Source organism: Lycium barbarum, chromosome 2 (genome assembly GCF_019175385.1).
Source record: "Lycium barbarum isolate Lr01 chromosome 2, ASM1917538v2, whole genome shotgun sequence".
In the NCBI taxonomy this organism is placed as follows: domain Eukaryota; kingdom Viridiplantae; phylum Streptophyta; class Magnoliopsida; order Solanales; family Solanaceae; genus Lycium; species Lycium barbarum.
Genome location: NC_083338.1, coordinates 57542248 through 57563059, shown reverse-complemented (window position 1 = coordinate 57563059; position 20812 = coordinate 57542248). Strand labels below are relative to the sequence as shown.

Below are 20812 nucleotides of genomic sequence, written 5' to 3'. Positions count from 1 at the left end.
TATCCCACCTTGAAGGAACAAGGGTCATAAGGTAAGATTACCAACAATGAAGGAAATTAAGAAATTGTAAAGTAAGCTCAATCATCTCATAATAATATAAAGCTCATGTACTTGGAAATCTCTATGAATAAAATCATCTCATAATAACATGAAATCCCTGTGCCTTGGAGCTTGGATAAATAAATCCCTCATAATCATCATCATGGCTATCATAAAAAAATTATTCATATTTAGCATCATAAAAACTTTAAGAGTCACGAATCTCTAACATTCTTGGAAATGAAGATTTTCGTGGAATTCATGCATGGTTTGGTAGGAAAAGAATCATGCCTTTAAAAGAAAGAGGAATAGCCTTAACATACCTGGAAGGTAATTTCTCGACTTCCAACTTACTTCCTGTCTTGCAATTCACTTAAGATCATTCGTAGCCTCGTAATCTACATATAAAACCATTCATACTATTGTTAGGCTCATCGTCATACGCTCGTCTTAAACCCTTAATTTAAATCCATTTAGAATCTGCCGAAATTCGGGCAGCATCTCCCCTGTTTATATGCCTAGCCCGAAATCATAATATCAACAACCAATCAACAAAAATAATACCAACATCATCAACACCATTATTCATACCAATATATTTCCTAAAACATCCCACACGATGTTTTCTAAATTTCTCAACTAACCAACTTGTGATACGACTATTTAATAACTTTATTTTCGTAAAGAAGCCGAAATTAATACCAATAAGGAGAGATTCGTAACTTTTCCTTGTTATAACAATAATCTCCAATATCCATCTTGAATCCAAGCCAAAATCCACCACAAAACGATACCATAAGCGCGACTATACGTTGTCCAAACCTCGATTAATACTCCGTAACTTGAAATTACTCAAAATCCTCACTTTTATATGATATATAGGCTCTCATATGTTTGATGAACTCTCTAGAGCATTTTGGAATTTTTTTTGTGAAGAAAAAATGGGGTTTTGCCCCTTATATAGTGTGCCAAAGTCGGCATCACTGTTGACTCTGTCCGCCTAACTTGTAACGTCCATAATTCTCTACTCCAATGTCGTATCGACGAGTGGTTTGTTGCATTAGAAACTAGACTCGACGAACTTCATATTAGACTTTTGAAACACCTAAAAACTCCTAATATACTAGGAGATATACCCTCCCCAAAATTGACTAAAAATCTGTCCAAAATCCTGCCAACTTTTTCCAAATTTTTGTCAAACTTATTTTCTTCAATTTGCTTGATCCCGAAATTGTTACATCCCGTATTTTTGAACGTCGAATTAACTGTAAGTTGAGGTGGGGCCCACACGTCAAGATTGTTTTTGGGACATGTGACAAATTATATGAATCACATATGTGAAGTTAAACACAACTCAAGAAGGACCCTTGGGCCAAATCAAAGTGGAAGTCCTCCAAACGAATATTTTTGAGAAAACGTTTTCGGGTGACCTGACTTTGGGGGGAGGGGGGCGGGGCAAAAACTGTATTATAAGTTTGGAATTTGGAAAAATACCATGAAATAGAAGTTTTAGATAATTGAATTAGCTTTCCATCCATAGGTCGTGGGTTCCAAGGTGACGTCGGTACAAGGAGATATGGACGTTTCAAGGTCGAAAGGTCAGTGGGCTAGGCCCAATTCGGGACCAACCGAGTTGGCCCAAAAAAAAAACGAAAAGAAAAATTTAGGCCTAAGGTGAGAGGGTGGCCGGCCATACCTGGTCCAAGCCCACCAAATTGATTAATTTCCATGTGCCAAATTAATATAAGGGGCCATATATGCATTATTTATTCATTAGAAACTTCAAGAACCAAGAACAAAACACAAAGAAGAGCAAAAATAAGGCCATTTCGGATTTGGCCATAGGAAAATCACCCCTCAAAATCTTGCCTCTAAAATTATTTTCTTGTTGAATTCCTACTAAATTAAGTGTCCTTTACAACTTGGTGTAGTTGTTTTGGAAGAAGGAGCACTTATTTCTTCAAGTTGACAACTTGTTCAAGTGAAGAAATTTGTAGAAAAAGGTAAGAATCAATTCCTTTTTCTTATGTTATGAAGGTTTGTTTATGTTGTAGTATGTAGAAATGAGTGGAAATTATGGAAATATGGAAGTTTGCAAAGTGGGTATGTATGTGTGTAGAAGGATGAACCAATTTTATTTGTTATGTTAATTGTGTTGTTGAAGCCTTGTAATGGAAATGGAAGGAAATGGTTCAAGTTGGTATGGAAAATTGTTGAAAATGGTTATAGAAAATTATGTGATTTTAATGTAGTTTTTATGAAATTATGAAAGTGAAGTTATAAATGTGAATTATTATGTTAGTTGGTGGATTTGGAGGGATGTAAGTCCATAATAGCATGAAAGATTGGTTGTTAAGTTGTTATGGGAAGTTTTGTGATTTTATGGTAGATTCATGTAATTGTGAAAATGAAGTTGTTAAGATGTAAATTATGATTATGGTTGATGAAATTGGAAGATGGAAATATGTTATGAATATGTAGATTGAAGATTAGAAGTTTTGGATGGATTATGGTTTTGGTGGAAAGTTTGTATATTTTGTATATCTTGTGAATATTTTGAAGAAATGATATGAAATGCTTCCGAATTATATTGTAATGATCTTGATTAGTAATGAATGTAAAAACATTGAGGTTGGTTTGAAAATGTGAAGTTGGAATGAAAGTTATTGCACTATGTTGGAAAGAGGACTAGTTATGCTATATTGTGTTGTGTAGTGATTGTTGTTGTTGTTGGTGTTGTTGTTGGGTTGTTGTTGAATTATTTTGGCCGAGTTAAATTCTCGGGGATGCTATATGTATAGGGGAGATGCTGCCCAAATTTCCGTAGACAAGTATGAATTAAGATTGAATTCTTAAAGGCTTGAAGTTGATATTTGGTAATTGTGACCAATTGTAGATTTTGAAGGAAACGGGAATTGAATTTGGAAAGGCGTAAAGAGCATACAAGGTATGTAAAGCTATCCCGATTCTTCTTTTGGCATGTCCTAGAAGTACTAGGATCGGATTCACGCATCGGAGAATATTCTGCTCATCGGAATCCGCGTCTGAAATTGTCACATTTTTGTTCAATAGAATTGAACCCTTTTTGTATGCTTTCTTGAAAATTATGCAAACCTTCCCCAAACTATTTGAAAGGTTATAGAATGTCCGTAAAACCTTCGTAGGTGACCCCATAAGCTTAAAATGCGTAATTTGAGCCCACCGCCTTGCTTGTCCCGAGGTGGGCCCACTATTCCCGGTTTTACCCTTATTGTACTTAAGGCTTGTTTTCGAGCAGTTTTTGAAAGAAATGTTCTGACTACTCTTTTAACTACTAAACAAAAACTGTTTTAAATATTTCATCAAGTCTTATAAATTGTTTTGGCACTCGGAACGATTTCAGAAATATTATGCTTCTGTAATTCATTATGACATCCGAAACTCACTTATTATGATCCCGTCTGACTTCATTGGATTGGTTTGTCATTGGTATTCCTCATCGAGTCTCTGAAAATACTTATGATAATTTAATTGCATTTAGTCTCTCACTACTCTACTCGTGGATGCCCCAATGTTTCCCACACTGAGCCCGGGCCAGGATATGTTCTCAAGCGACTTCCACTGCATTGTTCGTCGTGCCTCGATGTGAGGGGGCAGGTATATATGTACATGGGTTGTGGAGTATGCTGTGCCATGTACACACATTCTGATATGATATGATCTGATATGGCCATCTGATATGATATGTTATGTTACGGGGTTATCCCCTATTCTGCTCCTTATGTGTTGTGGCACCAGCGTTGGGGGGGTGACCACGTTCTGTTTGCCGAGTCCCTTAGCAGGGGTCGGATATGATATGGTATATGTTTCTGTACACACTCCTCATGTTTTGAAAATATGCATTTGATACTTCGGATGTTACACTCACTGCTCTGTAAGTTCTGTTTCGGTTATGATCTTGTTCCGTAATGGGACCAGGTACGACATATGTTTTCAGCGAATACTATTTATGCTATATGATCAACATTTTGCTAATCTGGATATTCAGTTCATTTTCTGTATCTTCTGCTTCAATTATGACTTTGTTTACTACGTTCCGTGCTTTACATACTCAGTACATATTTCGTACTGACCCCCTTCCTTCGGGGGCTGCGTTCTCATGCCGCGCAGGTACAGACGACAGATTTGCTGACCGCCTGCCTAGGATATCTATTCTGCTATTTTGGGAGTGCTCTTTTGTCCAGAGCCTATATGTTGGTACAATCTGCTGCTATTGTATATATGTATGCTCTTCAGGGGTATGACGGGGCCCTATCCCGTCTTATGATTCTGTTATGTTCTGTAGAGGTTTGTAGACATACTTGTGTGGGTTCTGTATATGGTTTGGGATGATATGATCTGTGACAGCCTTATCGGCTTCCATGTACTATGTCGGTTCATTTATGATAATTACTAATGTCGATTGACTTTTACATTTAAAAATATTCTGCTGATATGCTGATTTGGGTTATTGGGTACGTATGGGTGTCCAGCACGGACACTAGTCGCGGCCTACGGGGTTGGGTCGTGACAAAAGTGGTATCAGAGCGGTTCGTCCTCGGAGTGTCTACAGACCGTGTCTAGTAGAGTCTTGTTTATCGGTGTGTTGTGCACCACATCTATAAACAGGAGGCTACAGGACATTAGGGTGTTACCTTTCTTTGGATCTTAGATCGTGCGATAGAGCCAGCTGTAGGAAATGAACCCCTTTTTTTTTTTTTTTACTAACCCTTGATTGCAGCTGGAGAACGGTATCGACGTATGACAGCGACTGATGATATTGGAAGCTACACAGTACACAGGTAAGTAATGGTATGAAAGATGTATGCTGGGTAAGGTGTTTGAAATACGATTGAAACATAAAGTTGAAGATTGAAAAGAAAAATAAACAGGAAAGTGTAGCAGGTGCAGTTTGAGTTGGGCATGTGAGGTAAGCCTCGGTATCTTTATACTTTTATTTGAAATTGTTAGCCCCGTGTGGCTATGAGGCGATATGATATGATATGTATATACGTATATGTGTTGGCCCTGTGAGGCATGGTTGGTATTTCCTGTGTACAGGTTTTGGGATAGTAAGAAATACAGAGGAACCTCTGCCCAAATTTTTCTAGGAATATAAAGAGGAAAATGCGATATAAATTCTTAACATGTCTTGAGGGTCGATACCGATAGGGCAAACCCATTATGTTGGATTAAAGTTTAAGAGATACCCTCCATAGCATTCGTAAGAAGCATTATCTTTGTTTGGAAAATTTTATCTCGAGAAAGCATATACGAGTAGCAAATTCGCAATTTATTTAAATGGACCAGAAATAGGTTCCAACCCCATTTTGCTTTAGCACAGCCCATGTGAAGGGCAAAAATATGTGGAAGGGCAAAAATGTCCAACGATTACGTTTCCTCTAATTGGAAGGATACAAAGTGTATGACAGGCAGTTGGGAATTGAGTGGTTCGCTCACGACTCAAAAATATATATATAGATATGGAGGTAATTATGTGAATTAAGTACTAAAAGATTTCGCGAAGTTCGTCGGACTCTAGTTTTCTTTTGCTGGTGGTCGGAAGATGCCTTACAGTAACATTCCATTAGTTTTCATCGACGGATTGGAGATGGAATTTGTGGAATAAAAACTTAAACTCGTGGGCTGTCTAGAATTATATATATATATATACATGAAGGTAAATATTGAGGATTTACAGGGGGCGACATGGTAACTATATAGTCAGAAAAGTAAAAGAATTCTCGCTAGGTCGGGGTGGTACCCGCAACGAGAACGTTTTGAAAAGTTGTCAAGACCCCGACTTGTCTTAAATTACGTGACAAAGGACGTGCGGGGCAATTGGTGTAATTATACCGGCCTTAACTTACCTAAATGCATTAAAGTTGTAAGGTTAAGCGTGCTAGGGCCAGAGCAATTCTGGGATGGGTGACCCCCTGGGAAGTAAACTAAAATTTTCACAAGTATAGGAATAAGGGACGAATGGAAAATTTGAGGTAAATTAAAGGAAATTAGGATATGCGGAGTGATTAGAAACCCTCAAGAAGTCGGGTAGACTAAGACAAGATAAGCTAGTGAGGAAGAAGATAGCGCAATGCAGCTTGGGAATGAGAGTAAGTTTGAATAAGCGTTTGGGAATTCTTTTGTAAGCAAAATGGTAGTAAATGTGTATGTGTGCATATGACACCCCATTCATGATTGTACCGACCGACAAGTGGACCTCAGCAGCCAGTGTCGTGAGGTATGAAAGATATTAACTGAACAGAATTTGAGAGACAAAGCGAAAGACATGGTACAGATATTACAAGTAAACTGACACTAGTTCCGTCGCTAGCTAATGCCGGGACGTTCTAGTACAACGATGTTCGGAAATAGAAAGAAAACGAGTACGTAAAAGGAGGATAGTAATAGTAACGTTTGGGAAATTTTGAAGGAAAGAAAGAGACCTCTCCGACATATTATAATACCCCATAAGGCTAGTAGAACATTCGAGGACGAATGTTCTAAAGGGGGGGAGGATGTTACATCCCGTATTTTTGAACGTCGGATTAACTGTAAGTTGAGGTGGGGCCCACACGTCAAGATTTTTTTTGGGACATGTGACAAATTATATGAATCGCATATGTGAAGTTAAACACAACTCAAGAAGGACCCTATCACGACCCAACCCCGTGGGCCGCGACTGGTACCCTAACTGGGTACCCGTACATACCTACCCGACTGACTTTCGAATCATACGGATTTTTTTTCTTTTTCAAAACAGAAGTTACAGAAGTAGGCCGGTACAAATACGGCACGCGCGCGACCATATATATATATACCTGAACATACAGACATTTACAGATAAGCCGATAAGGCTAACATACAGACGAAACCCGTAACCCACACATCTATCTACAGGCCTCTACAGACATACAGAATCATATGACGGGACAGGGCCCCGCCGTACCCAGAATATCCATACATACAGAGTGTACAGAAAATAGAAGATATATACCAAAAATATACGCTCCGGATCAAAGGAGCTCCTCAAAACAGCTGGATCAGAAACCTATACTAGCGACGTATCACCTGGCGCGTCTATACCTGCGGGCATGTAACGCAGCCCCCGAAGAACGGGGGTCAGTACGAAAAATGTACCGAGTATGTAAAGCAGAAATATAACAGATATAAGCATAGTCCGAACCGGAATCACAGAAATATAACGGACAGAACCATAAATCAGACTGACGGACAGAGTCATGATCCAGACAGACATACAGAATCGTGTTCCATACAAATAAACAGAATTATGGTTCGGACAGACAGACGGAATCATAATACGGACAGATGAGCAGAATTAGAATCCATACGGACATACAGAATCAGAAGCCATACGGACATACAGAATCAGAAGCCATACGGACATACAGACATAGTCGTAATTCAGACGGACAGACAGAAGTATGTCGGACAGAATTATGCATGCAGAGTAGTACAGAGTCATACAGAATCATACAGAGGCATGTGCTTATATAAATACAGATGGCACACGCATACATTCATACAGATCCCGGCCCTGTCTGGGGGCGCGGTAACAGAACCCGGCCCTCTTAGTACGGGACGCGGTGGACAGACAGAATCAGATCAGATCATATGCCATCCTGGCCGCCATCCCCATACACAGATCATAATATCATACAGACATACAGATCCCGGCCCGCACGCCGAGGGACGCGGTGAACAATGTAGAGAAATATGCACGATAACAGAACCTGGCCCGGGTCGCAGTGAAAGAATGCATTGAGACAGACACGAACCGATAAATGAGAAACTACTTACATACAGACTCAACATACAGACTCGATCAACCTGAAGGGTGCCAAATGGCGAGTCAAAATCAGAATATCCAGATAGTATGCATAATACGCGCCTATATCCTAGTTGGGAAGGCACGACAGATTATTATCAGAATCGGATTCTCAGATGTTCAGAAATCATTTTGTATAAATTACACAAAAATAGCCATATCATACACAAAATAATAGTCCAGAAGTTTTTAGAGAAAATCGGACCAAAACGGAAGTTTTTAGAGAAAATCCAGAACATGCCTAGGAACATAGGGGAATGCTTCACATACCTCGATAGCGCCTTACGCTCGCTTGGCGTCAACCCAAATTTCGTCCATAATCTGGAAATGGTCAAGTTTACCATTTGTTAGTTTCATTCTTTCCATATTCCAACTTTACACATACTTGCCTGACGAAATTTCGGTAGCATTTCCTCTGTATATACGACATCCCCGAGACTTAGCTCGGCTCAATTCATCAACACAACAACCCAGGAATGACATCAAAACATCAATGGACATTAAACATACACTAAGGCATCATTAGCCATCTTTCGACATAACGAAACATTTTTCGTTTCAAACTTGCATTTCCAAACCAAACTTATTATTTTCATATCCATTATCCATCAAAATCAATACGACATACACCGGAGGCATCCATACCATTTTCACACAATATTCATAAGATACACAAACATTCAAACTTTCCATTAAGTCACTACTTTTCCAATCTTTTCCTAACTTTCAACATACAAGTTCATAAACACATTTTCATATTCCAAGTTCATTATCATAAATCATAATTTCAAGAAATCACGCTAAAGCGACATACTTTCCGACAACAACTTAACCAACAAATTCTTCGTTTTAGCTTAACCATTATCCTTCCATCTACTCCACAAAGTCATAACAACACAAGTATTGCATTAAATCAATTCAACCCATCCACTTTCACATAAGCACCACACGACCAACATGCAATATCCTCCAACTTCCATTAATTCATCCCACTTTCATTTCTAATACAATTTTTACCATAACATACTAGATTCTAACATGAATTCAAGTCACCAAACCATGCAATATACATGCATACCCACGGCCAACACCTACTTAGTTCCAACACACAAAATTTCCATATTTTTCATTCATTCACACATACTGCAACATACATATACCTTTTATAACAAAACAAAAGCATGAAATCCTTACCTTTCTTCAAGTTCTTCACTTGGAGGATAAAATTGCTTTCTTGCCACAATACTTATATCAACTTGTAGAGGGCTTTGAGCTTAGTACTAATCTCACAACAAAAGAATTTGTTTTGAATCAAGATTTGGCTCCAATAATTTTTTTCCTTCTTTTCTTTCTTTTTCTTTCTTTCACCCGAATTCTCTCTCTCTCTTTGTTCTTGATTTCTTTTTGTTTTGTCTTCTTGACTTATCTTGAACCTTCTTTATACTTATCCATATATAAAATAATTTCCCATGGAATTTAATTAATCCATGGGCTTGGGTGAGTTGTGGCCGGTTGGGCCCCTTAAAGTTGGGCCTCACTTCACTTAATTTTTGAGCCCAAAATTGTTGGCTAATTATTGAAATTCATGGGACAAATTTCCAAAATTCCAATTTTTCCCTTGGCCTCCTTTCGTAATTCCACACCATTGTATTCATAACCTACACATTCATACCAAGAAATGTCCAATTGTGGCCTTATTCATCACAAGTCCAATTGTGGCCTTATTCATAACAGAGAGAATCCGAATTAGGGTCAGATCACTCCTATTAAGGCTCTAGTGATTCATGAAAATTTCCCTTATTGGTAACCTGGTTAGCCAAGCTATCATACAAATCGTCTCGCGTGCCGCTTGTCGACTCTTTCAAAGATTCCGCTTATTCACACTTCTTATTTTTTGTCTTTCCTACCATCCATACTCGTTTTCCTTTTCAGACATCGTCATACCAGACTGAGTTATAATGGAATAGGGGTTTTTCTAGTCCTTGACAGCATTTGTGTCCTCGCCCCCGCTTCGTTTCATGTATTCGGTTTAGTAAAGCCCTTCGCCGTTCACAACATTAGTTGCCGGGACTCGGTCCTTAATCCATATGGGCACCAAACGAAAATCATACATACACACATACACATACACACATACAGATATATCTACTAATGTCTTACTGGCGGACGTCTCTGACTGTTATTCAGATTCGCTCAATTTCCCGAGCGGTGTTGTACCTTTTCTTTGCCCATTTAGTCCGCCTCGCTCTGCGCGACTCCTGTAAGGGCACTAATCACTCCACACATTCCATTTGTCCTTTTGGTTACCCCAAATTTTCATTTACATCTATCATACTTACACTTGTGCAAAACTTTGCATTACTTCCCAGGGGGTCACCCATCCCAGAATTGCTCTGGCTTGAGCACGCTTAACCCCGAAACTTTCATGCATTTTGACGCGTTAGGGCTAATATAATTCCGTCGATTACCCCGCAGGGCCTTTGTCACATAATTTTAGGGCAGATCGGGGTCTTAGCAAATTTTCGGAAAACTTTTGTAGCGGGTCCCACCCCCGGCTAAGTCGTACCATTACCATGTCGCCTTTCTGAATCTTAAACATTCACCTTCATACACATATACATGTGATTACGGATAACCCACGGATTTAAGTCTTCGTCCCACGAATTCCGCCTCCAAATAATCGGTGGAATCTGATAAAATATCACCGTAAGGTGTTCTCCGGCCACTGGCAGAAGAAAACTAAAGTCCGACAAGTATTGCGGGACCTTTTTGTACTTAGTCTACATATTTACTTCCATATTTCTGGAAAAATTTGGGCAGAGGTTCCTCTGTTTTTCTTACTATCCGAAACCTGTACACCAGAAATACCAATTATGCCTCACAGGGCCAACACATATACACACACATACATATCATATCATGTCGTATCGCAGCCACACGGGGCTGATAACCTCAAGTAAGAATTATAACGTCGTCGACACCTACCACACGTGCCCAACTCAACAGCATCGGAGGCACTTTCCTGTTTACTTTCATCCGGGATTTCTAGACTCACATTGACGGTGGGGACATCTCAGTCGCCCTTGCCTTTGGTCACTAGGTCTCTAATCCTTTTAAATTTCCGTCGTCTTCATAGAACAGCGTTTTACAAATATCATACACATATCGAAAATTCTAGGAAACTTACGTACTCATAACTGATCAACTCGGGTCTAACCTGGGGAGCTGCCGTGGGAACTGTGTCCCTCATCATCGTCGTCGGTCTAGCCCCCACTGTTACCTGCATCTGAATCGGAGTAGTGTAGGTAGCCTGGCAATTCCTGGTTCACCGACGGCCAGGACAAAGGGCTGGAATAGGGCGTAACACTCTCGGGGGAAGCCTGTCTAACATACTGCTCCACTACCGGAGCTGCTGGCACATCCTCGGGAATCTCCTCCTCCGGCGTCCCAGAGGAGTGCTCTAGTGGCTCAGCCTCGGGGCTATCCTCCTCCCTGGGAGTAAGAAACTCTGGAGGTATCGTCGCTGGGTCCTCCGAAGGGTCGGTGTCATAACTGTCTTCCTTGGGAGCCTCTGCTCTGGGGATCAAAAACTCTGGAGGAATTGTCTCTGGATCCTCCGAAGGATCTGTCTCAATCGAGTAGCTGGGGATCTGCCTACTCGGTCCTGGTGATGTCCTAGGGGCCTTATTAGCACCCCCATCCCCATCATCCGAAGCGCTCCTCTTCATTATTTATCACCCTACGATCACCTGCAGGAAGTGGGTCAGAAACATTTTCCCCAAATACCGACACTTCTGCTCTTCTGGAGCCTCGCTGTAGATACAGCAATTCGTAGGGGAGAATCATCCTAATCATATGGCTTTATCGCACGATCTAAGAATCCAAAGAAGGGTAACATCCTAAATGCCCTGTAGCTTCCTGTTTATAGGTGTGGTGCACAACACATCGATAAACAAGACTCTACTAGAGACGGCCTGTAGACATTCCGAGGACTAACCGCTCTGATACCACTATTGTCACGACCCAACCCCGTGGGCCGCGACTGGTACCCTAACTGGGTACCCGTACATACCTACCCGACTGACTTTCGAATTATACGGATTTTTTTTCTTTTTCAAAACAGAAGTTACAGAAGTAGGCCGGTACAAATACGGCACGCGCGCGACCATATATATATATACCTGAACATACAGACATTTACAGATAAGCTGATAAGGCTAACATACAGACGAAACCCGTAACCCACACATCTATCTACAGGCCTCTACAGACATACAGAATCATATGACGGAACAGGGACCCGCCGTACCCAGAATATCCATACATACAGAGTGTACAGAAAACAGAAGATATATACCAAAAATATACGCTCCGGGTCAAAGGAGCTCCTCAAAACAGCTGGATCAGAAACCTATACTGGCGGCGTATCACCTGGCGCGTCTATACCTGCGGGCATGTAACGCAGCCCCCGAAGAACGGGGGTCAGTACGAAAAATGTACCGAGTATGTAAAGCAGAAATATAACAGATATAAGCATAGTCCGAACCGGAATCACAGAAATATAACGGACAGAACCATAAATCAGACTGACGGACAGAGTCATGATCCAGACAGACATACAGAATCGTGTTCCATACAAATAAACAGAATTATGGTTCGGACAGACAGACGGAATCATAATACGGACAGACGAGCAGAATTAGAATCCATACGGACATACAGAATCAGAAGCCATACGGACATACAGAATCAGAAGCCATACGGACATACAGACATAGTCGTAATTCAGACGGACAGACAGAAGTATGTCGGACAGAATTATGCATGCAGAGTAGTACAGAGTCATACAGAATCATACAGAGGCATGTGCTTATATAAATACAGATGGCACACGCATACATTCATACAGATCCCGGCCCTGTCTGGGGGCGCGGTAACAGAACCCGGCCCTCTTAGTACGGGACGCGGTGGACAGACAGAATCAGATCAGATCATATGCCATCCTGGCCGCCATCCCCATACACAGATCATAATATCATACAGATATACAGATCCCGGCCCGCACGCCGAGGGACGCGGTGAACAATGTAGAGAAATATGCACGATAACAGAACCTGGCCCGGGTCGCAGTGAAAGAATGCATTGAGACAGACACGAACCGATAAATGAGAAACTACTTACATACAGACTCAACATACAGACTCGATCAACCTGAAGGGTGCCAAATGGCGAGTCAAAATCAGAATATCCAGATAGTATGCATAATACGCGCCTATATCCTAGTTGGGAAGGCACGACAGATTATTATCAGAATCGGATTCTCAGATGTTCAGAAATCATTTTGTATAAATTACACAAAAATAGCCATATCATACACAAAATAATAGTCTAGAAGTTTAGAGAAAATCTGACCAAAACGGAAGTATTTAAAATTTTACAGAAAGTATCGGGCCTTGTGGGCCCGCCTCGGACCAACTCGAGGCTACATACGTAGATTATTGATAATAGACCTTATGAGGTCATCCATAGTCGTTTGGAAGTGTTCCGACTCCGTTTAGCGACGTTTTGTACAAAAATTCACTTTAAAGGCAATTTGTAAGAAAATAGCTTCAATTGAATTGAATCGGTTTTCCGTCTCGAATTCCGGGGAACGGAGTCGTACTTAAGGCCCGCGGCCGAGCCTACCACATCCAGAACATGCCTAGGAACATAGGGGAATGCTTCACATACCTCGATAGCGCCTTACGCTCGCTTGGCGTCAACCCAAATTTCGTCCAAAATCTGGAAATGGTCAAGTTTACCATTTGTTAGTTTCATTCTTTCCATATTCCAACTTTACACATACTTGCCTACCGAAATTTCGGCAGCATTTCCTCTGTATATACGACATCCCCGAGACTTAGCTCGGCTCAATTCATCAACACAACAACCCAGGAATGACATCAAAACATCAATGGACATTAAACATACACTAAGGCATCATTAGCCATCTTTCGACATAACGAAACATTTTTCGTTTCAAACTTGCATTTCCAAACCAACCTTATTATTTTCATATCCATTATCCATCAAAATCATTACGACATACACCGGAGGCATCCATACCATTTTCACACAATATTAATAAGATACACAAACATTCAAACTTTCCATTAAGTCACTACTTTTCCAATCTTTTCCTAACTTTCAACATACAAGTTCATAAACACATTTTCATATTCCAAGTTCATTATCATAAATCATAATTTCAAGAAATCACGCTAAAGCGACATACTTTCCGACAACAACTTAACCAACAAATTCTTTGTTTTAGCTTAACCATTATCCTTGCATCTACTCCACAAAGTCATAACAACACAAGTATTGCATTAAATCAATTCAACCCATCCACTTTCACATAAGCACCACACGGCCAACATGCAATATCCTCCAACTTCCATTAATTCATCCCACTTTCATTTCTAATACAATTTTTACCATAACATACTAGATTCTAACATGAATTCAAGTCACCAAACCATGCAATATACATGCATACCCACGGCCAACACCTACTTAGTTCCAACACACAAAATTTCCATATTTTTCATTCATTCACACATACTACAACATACATATACCTTTTATAACATAACAAAAGCATGAAATCCTTACCTTTCTTCAAGTTCTTCACTTGGAGGATAAAATTGCTTTCTTGCCACAATACTTATATCAACTTGTAGAGGGCTTTGAGCTTAGTACTAATCTCACAACAAAAGAATTTTTTTTGAATCAAGATTTGGCTCCAATAATTTTTTTCCTTCTTTTCTTTCTTTTTCTTTCTTTCACCCGAATTCTCTCTCTCTCTTTGTTCTTGATTTCTTTTTGTTTTGTCTTCTTGACTTATCTTGAACCTTCTTTATACTTATCCATATATAAAATAATTTCCCATGAAATTTAATTAATCCATGGGCTTGGGTGAGTTGTGGCCGGTTGGGCCCCTTAAAGTTGGGCCTCACTTCACTTAATTTTTGAGCCCAAAATTGTTGGCTAATTATTGAAATTCATGGGACAAATTTCCAAAATTCTAATTTTTCCTTGGCCTCCTTTCGTAATTCCACACCATTGTATTCATAACCTACACATTCATACCAAGAAATGTCCAATTGTGGCCTTATTCATCACAAGTCCATTTATCTTGAATTTTTCGAATAAGCGAAAATGTCGGATGTAACAGACCCTTGGGCCAAATCAAAGTGGAAGTCCTCCAAACGAATATTTTTAAGAAAACATTTTCGGGTGACCTGACTTTGGGGGGCAAAAACTGTATTATAAGTTTGGAATTTTGAAAAATACCATGAAATAGAAGTTGTAGATAATTGAATTAGCTTTCCATCCATAGGTCGTGGGTTCCAAGGTGACCTCGATACAAGAAGATATGGATGTTTTAAGGTCGAACGGTCAGTGGGCTAGGCCCAACTCGGGACCAACCGAGTTGGCCCAAAAAAAATGAAAAGAAAAATTTGGCCCAAGGTGAGAGGGTGGCCGGCCATACCTGGTCCAAGCCCACCAAATTGATTAATTTCCATGTGCCAAATTAATATAAGGGGCCATATATGCATTATTTATTCATTAGAAACTTCAAGAACCAAGAACAAAACACAAAGAAGAGCAAAAATAAGGCCATTTCGGGTTTGGCCATAGGAAAATCACCCCTCAAAATCTTGCCTCTAAAATTATTTTCTTGTTGAATTCCTACTAAATTAAGTGTCCTTTACAACTTGGTGTAGTTGTTTTGGAAGAAGGAGCACTTATTTCTTCAAGTTGACAACTTGTTCAAGTGAAGAAATTTGTAGAAAAAGGTAAGAATCAATTCCTTTTTCTTATGTTATGAAGGTTTGTTTATGTTGTAGTATGTAGAAATGAGTGAAAATTATGGAAATATGGAAGTTTGCAAAGTGGGTATGTATGTGTGTAGAAGGATGAACCAATTTTATTTGTTATGTTAATTGTGTTGTTGAAGCCTTGTAATGGAAATGGAAGGAAATGGTTCAAGTTGGTATGGAAAATTGTTGAAAATGGTTATAGAAAATTATGTGATTTTAATGTAGTTTTTATGAAATTATGGAAGTGTAGTTATAAATTTGAATTATTATGTTAGTTGGTGGATTTGGAGGGATGTAAGTCCATAATAGCATGAAAGATTGGTTGTTAAGTTGTTATGGGAAGTTTTGTGATTTTATGGTAGATTCATGTAATTGTGAAAATGAAGTTGTTAAGATGTAAATTATGATTATGGTTGATGAAATTGAAAGATGGAAATATGTTATGAATATGTAGATTGAAGATTAGAAGTTTTGGATGGATTATGGTTTTGGTGGAAAGTTTGTATATTTTGTATATCTTGTGAATATTTTGAAGAAATGATATGAAATGCTTCCGAATTATATTGTAATGATCTTGATTAGTAATGAAAGTAAAAAGATTGAGGTTGGTTTGGAAATGTGAAGTTGGAATGAAAGTTATTGCACTATGTTGGAAAGAGGACTAGTTATGCTATATTGTGTTGTGTAGTGATTGTTGTTGTTGTTGGTGTTGTTGTTGGGTTGTTGTTGAATTATTTTGGTCGAGTTAAATTCTCGGGGATGCTATATGCATCGAAGAATATTCTGCTCATCGGAATCCGCGTCTGAAATTGTCACATTTTTGTTCAATAGAATTGAACCCTTTTTGTATGTTTTCTTGAAAATTATGCAAACCTTCCCCAAACTATTTGAAAGGTTATAGAATGTCCGTAGAACCTTCGTAGGTGACCCCATAAGCTTAAAATGCGTAATTTGAGCCCACCGCCTTGCTTGTCCCGAGGTGGGCCCACTATTCCCGGTTTTACCCTTATTGTACTTAAGGCTTGTTTTCGAGCAGTTTTTGAAAGAAATGTTCTGACTACTCTTTTAACTACTAAACAAAAACTATTTTAAATATTTCATCAAGTCTTATAAATTTTTTTGGCACTCGGAACAATTTCAGAAATATTATGCTTCTGTAATTCATTATGACATCTGAAACTCACTTATTATGATCCCGTCTGACTTCATTGGATTGGTTTGTCATTGGTATTCCTCATCGAGTCTCTGAAAATACTTATGATAATTTAATTGCATTTAGTCTCTCACTACTCCACTCGTGAATGCCCCAATGTTTCCCACACTGAGCCCGGGCCAGGATATGTTCTCAAGTGACTTCCACTGCATTGTTCGCCGTGCCTCGATGTGAGGGGGCAGGTATATATGTACATGGGTTGTGGAATATGCTGTGCCATGTACACACATTCTGATATGATATGATCTGATATGGCCATCTGATATGATATGTTATGTTACGGGGTTATCCCCTATTCTGCTCCTTATGTGTTGTGGCACCAGCGTCGGGGGGGTGACCACGTTCTGTTTGCTGAGTCCCTTAGCAGGGGTCGGATATGATATGGTATATGTTTCTGTACACACTCCTCATGTTTTGAAAATATGCATTTGATACTTCGGATGTTACACTCACTGCTCTGTAAGTTCTGTTTCGGTTATGATCTTGTTCCGTAATGGGACCAGGTACGACATATGTTTTCAGCGAATACTATTTATGCTATATGATCAACATTTTTCTAAGCTGGATATTCAGTTCATTTTCTGTATCTTCTGCTTCGATTATGACTTTGTTTACTACGTTCCGTGCTTTACATACTCAGTACATATTTCGTACTGACCCCCTTCCTTCGGGGGCTGCATTCTCATGCCACGCAGGTACAGACGATAGATTTGCTGACCGCCTGCCTAGGATATCTATTCTGCTATTTTGGGAGTGCTCTTTTGTCCAGAGCCTATATGTTGGTACAGTCTGCTGCTATTGTATATATGTATGCTATTCAGGGGTATGACGGGGCCCTATCCCGTCTTATGATTCTGTTATGTTCTGTAGAGGTTTGTAGACATAGTTGTGTGGGTTCTGTATATGGTTTGGGATGATATGATCTGTGACAGCCTTATCGGCTTCCATGTACTATGTCGGTTCATTTATGATAATTACTAACGTCGATTGACTTTTACATTTAAAAATATTCTGCTGATATGCTGATTTGGGTTATTGGGTACGTATGGGTGTCCAGCACGGACACTAGTCGCGGCCTACGGGGTTGGGTCGTGACAGAAATCTTCCAAAACTCCTCATACATGATATTTATCACTAATCATACTTGACAATGGTCATGTCCTTTGGTTCTAAGGTTGTCCTTCCCAGTTACGACTTAAAAGATCATAATTCATCCTTTACTTAAACAATATACTTAATAATGCTTCGTTCCTCACACTCCAAAGTTGTTTTACCTAGCCATAGCTCGACATACTTACATTCAAATTTAACCAGTGCTTCTCCGAGGTACGGGGTGTAACATTCTCCCCCCCCCCCCCCCCTCCTCTTCAAAAACATTCGTCCTCGAATGTTGTGGTAGAGTTCGCTCTGAGGTAGATGTCAATGTTCTTACCTGTATTTGTCGGTATATACTTTACTTACTTACAGTCTTACTTGTTCATTTAAAACTGAACCTATCCGAATTACGCAGTTTATCCTTTTTCTTTTGTAGCCAAAATTTACGCCCGTGCTCAAGGTCATCTCTTTTCTTATTATCTGTTTGTCTACTAACTCTTTATGCTTTATTGTTCTCATTGTCTCTTCAGCCTTCGTTGTTTACATTCTTGTATGCCCTTTCATCCCATACTTACCACATACTTTTATCCAATTTTGATCCCATCTTCTTTTTATTCAGAATTTCTTGTTCTCTTTGATCTCCACGTATCTTTCTTACATTTTACAGATGTCCCAGGCCTTTGTCTTCTTGGAGTTTACTTATTCTTGTTCTTCCTCCCTTAAACATAACCTCAAGACTGGTCACATTTTAGCATCCTTTGCTTTCTATAGCAGTTGAATTAATCTTTGCGGTACTTTATCGTAACTTGTTTAACACAGAAATGTCTCGCTTAATTTCTCTTTCCTTCAATTGGACTTCTGGCACTTAGCTAACTAACAGTAATTCTTGTACGTGTATAAAAAACATCTCAAACTTCTTCTTTAATGATTCCTTTCCTTCAATTTACTCTTAAAGTTTCTGATCCTTAGTTCGGCTAATAACTTAGGGGTGAATTCAGAAATTCATCGAAGAATTACCAAGATTCCGATTCATGCAGCGAATTCGAATCTTTTCATTCTTTCCTTTGTCAGTAACCTTCATTCATCCCTTTTTCCAATAAGATCCATTATGTTTCTCGTTCCACGAGTTCTCATTGTCACCCGCTTGTTCCAATCAAACGCGATATCCTTTGATTAATTCCTTTGGGGTTCTCTTTCTACTTTTAACCTTTGCCCGATTCTCACTTAATAAGTCTTTCCCATAGTTTGACGCAATTATCTTTCATTTCGGTTTATTAATCAAGCAGATCTCTTAATTCATTAAATGTCCATCTTCTTTATTTATATCCTTGAATCCTTTTCCTGCAATCTTATCTTAATCTACTTCCATGACTTCACCTTCCGTTGACTCAGTCCCTCCTGTTTCGTAGCCTTTTATTTCTCTATTAGTGGGCAACTTTCTTATTCGGCTGTTGCACTTTTCCTTGTTTGCTTCTCTAGTGCTATTTTAGATTATCCCTCTTAGTACTAATTGATTTTACATACATATCATCTCATCTCCTTGTCAATTATTTGGTCGGACTTCTTAATTCCTTGCATTGTCATCATAGTTCCACCTATGGTAGCGCCCAGATGGTTTGTCATAGCATTTCCTTGCTAATGGCTTATTATTCTCATTAATTACTTTACTTCAGATTACTCATCCAATGCGTCAAAAATACCATAGCCAAGGGATCTATATTCAAATAGGACTCCATTCGATCCATACAACAATCCTTAGCACCATTCCTTATGCACTTGTATACATCATTTTCTTATCATCGTTGTTATCCCCCATCACAGGATTATACTTACAACATACCAATGATCATGTCTAAGGCTAATCTATTATTCAAAATATCTTCAAATCTATGTTTGAATCTTTCCTCCAATTTCCTCTTCTCCAATCTTAACATCATTACGAAATAACTCATAAGCATGAGACTAAAATAAAATCTTACTTAATCACAACTTCCTTTCAATACGAGTGTGCTTCCCTCTTTAAGTCCTTGGCTCTCTTATACCAACGGCTAATTGAGACTTAACTGGCTTCCATTCTTCTTTAAATATTTATTGTCGTCCCCACACCATTTTACTAGCTGTTTCATCAGGACGATTATTTACATTTATATGGTCCTATGACATATACTCTCACGATTTGATATAAACGGTGACTTATGATTTCACGACGCAGGAGATACTTTCTAGTCTCAGGTAGTACTGCTGTCATGCTATCCATAGGCATACTATCTTCCTTTCTTTTAACGATCATTGAAATTCCTAAAAATATTCCTCTTTTAAAACTCTCATCTCTTCTAGTGCTACGATTTCTCTTTACTAATCTCGACTGTCCCTGATACTTATCCTTGGTCACTTGTAGACCTTCTCACTTCTTCTATTACCTTTTTGGGGTATATTGTCTGCATATTTAATTGTAACAAAAATTTCTCTGGTACGAGCGATTCGAATCATAGCCCGGAACACAACGTATTGCATCGACAAAACTTATTTCCTTGATTTGCTAAACCTTTATTATCTTGTCATGCCTCCTTTCCCATGTTTGTCTCATAATATACTTGCATTTAGTCCATTTCCACTTTTCTTTAGCACATCCTTGCTATATTAGTTCATCTCGAATTTCGACTCCTGCAAACCAGTACATTTCCTTCTTCTGTACTTGGGAATATTCTAGTTCGTCTAAGAATGTTCTCATAT

The 20812-nt window shown here is 39.1% G+C and overlaps 1 long non-coding RNA gene across 3 annotated transcripts in view; it reads left to right on the top strand.

The window, feature by feature from the left end:
- Positions 1-20812, top strand: part of LOC132626532 (uncharacterized) — a 47588-nt gene that overhangs the window by 9012 nt on the left and 17764 nt on the right. Inside the window, exons 2-5 of one of the 3 annotated variants that reach the window (XR_009577373.1) lie at positions 1971-2042; positions 2936-2986; positions 15676-15747; positions 17680-17766. This is a non-coding gene — a long non-coding RNA (uncharacterized LOC132626532). The remainder of the gene's footprint in view (positions 1-1970; positions 2043-2935; positions 2987-15675; positions 15748-17679; positions 17767-20812) is intronic. The other 2 variants (XR_009577374.1, XR_009577375.1) reach the window with 2 other exon arrangements.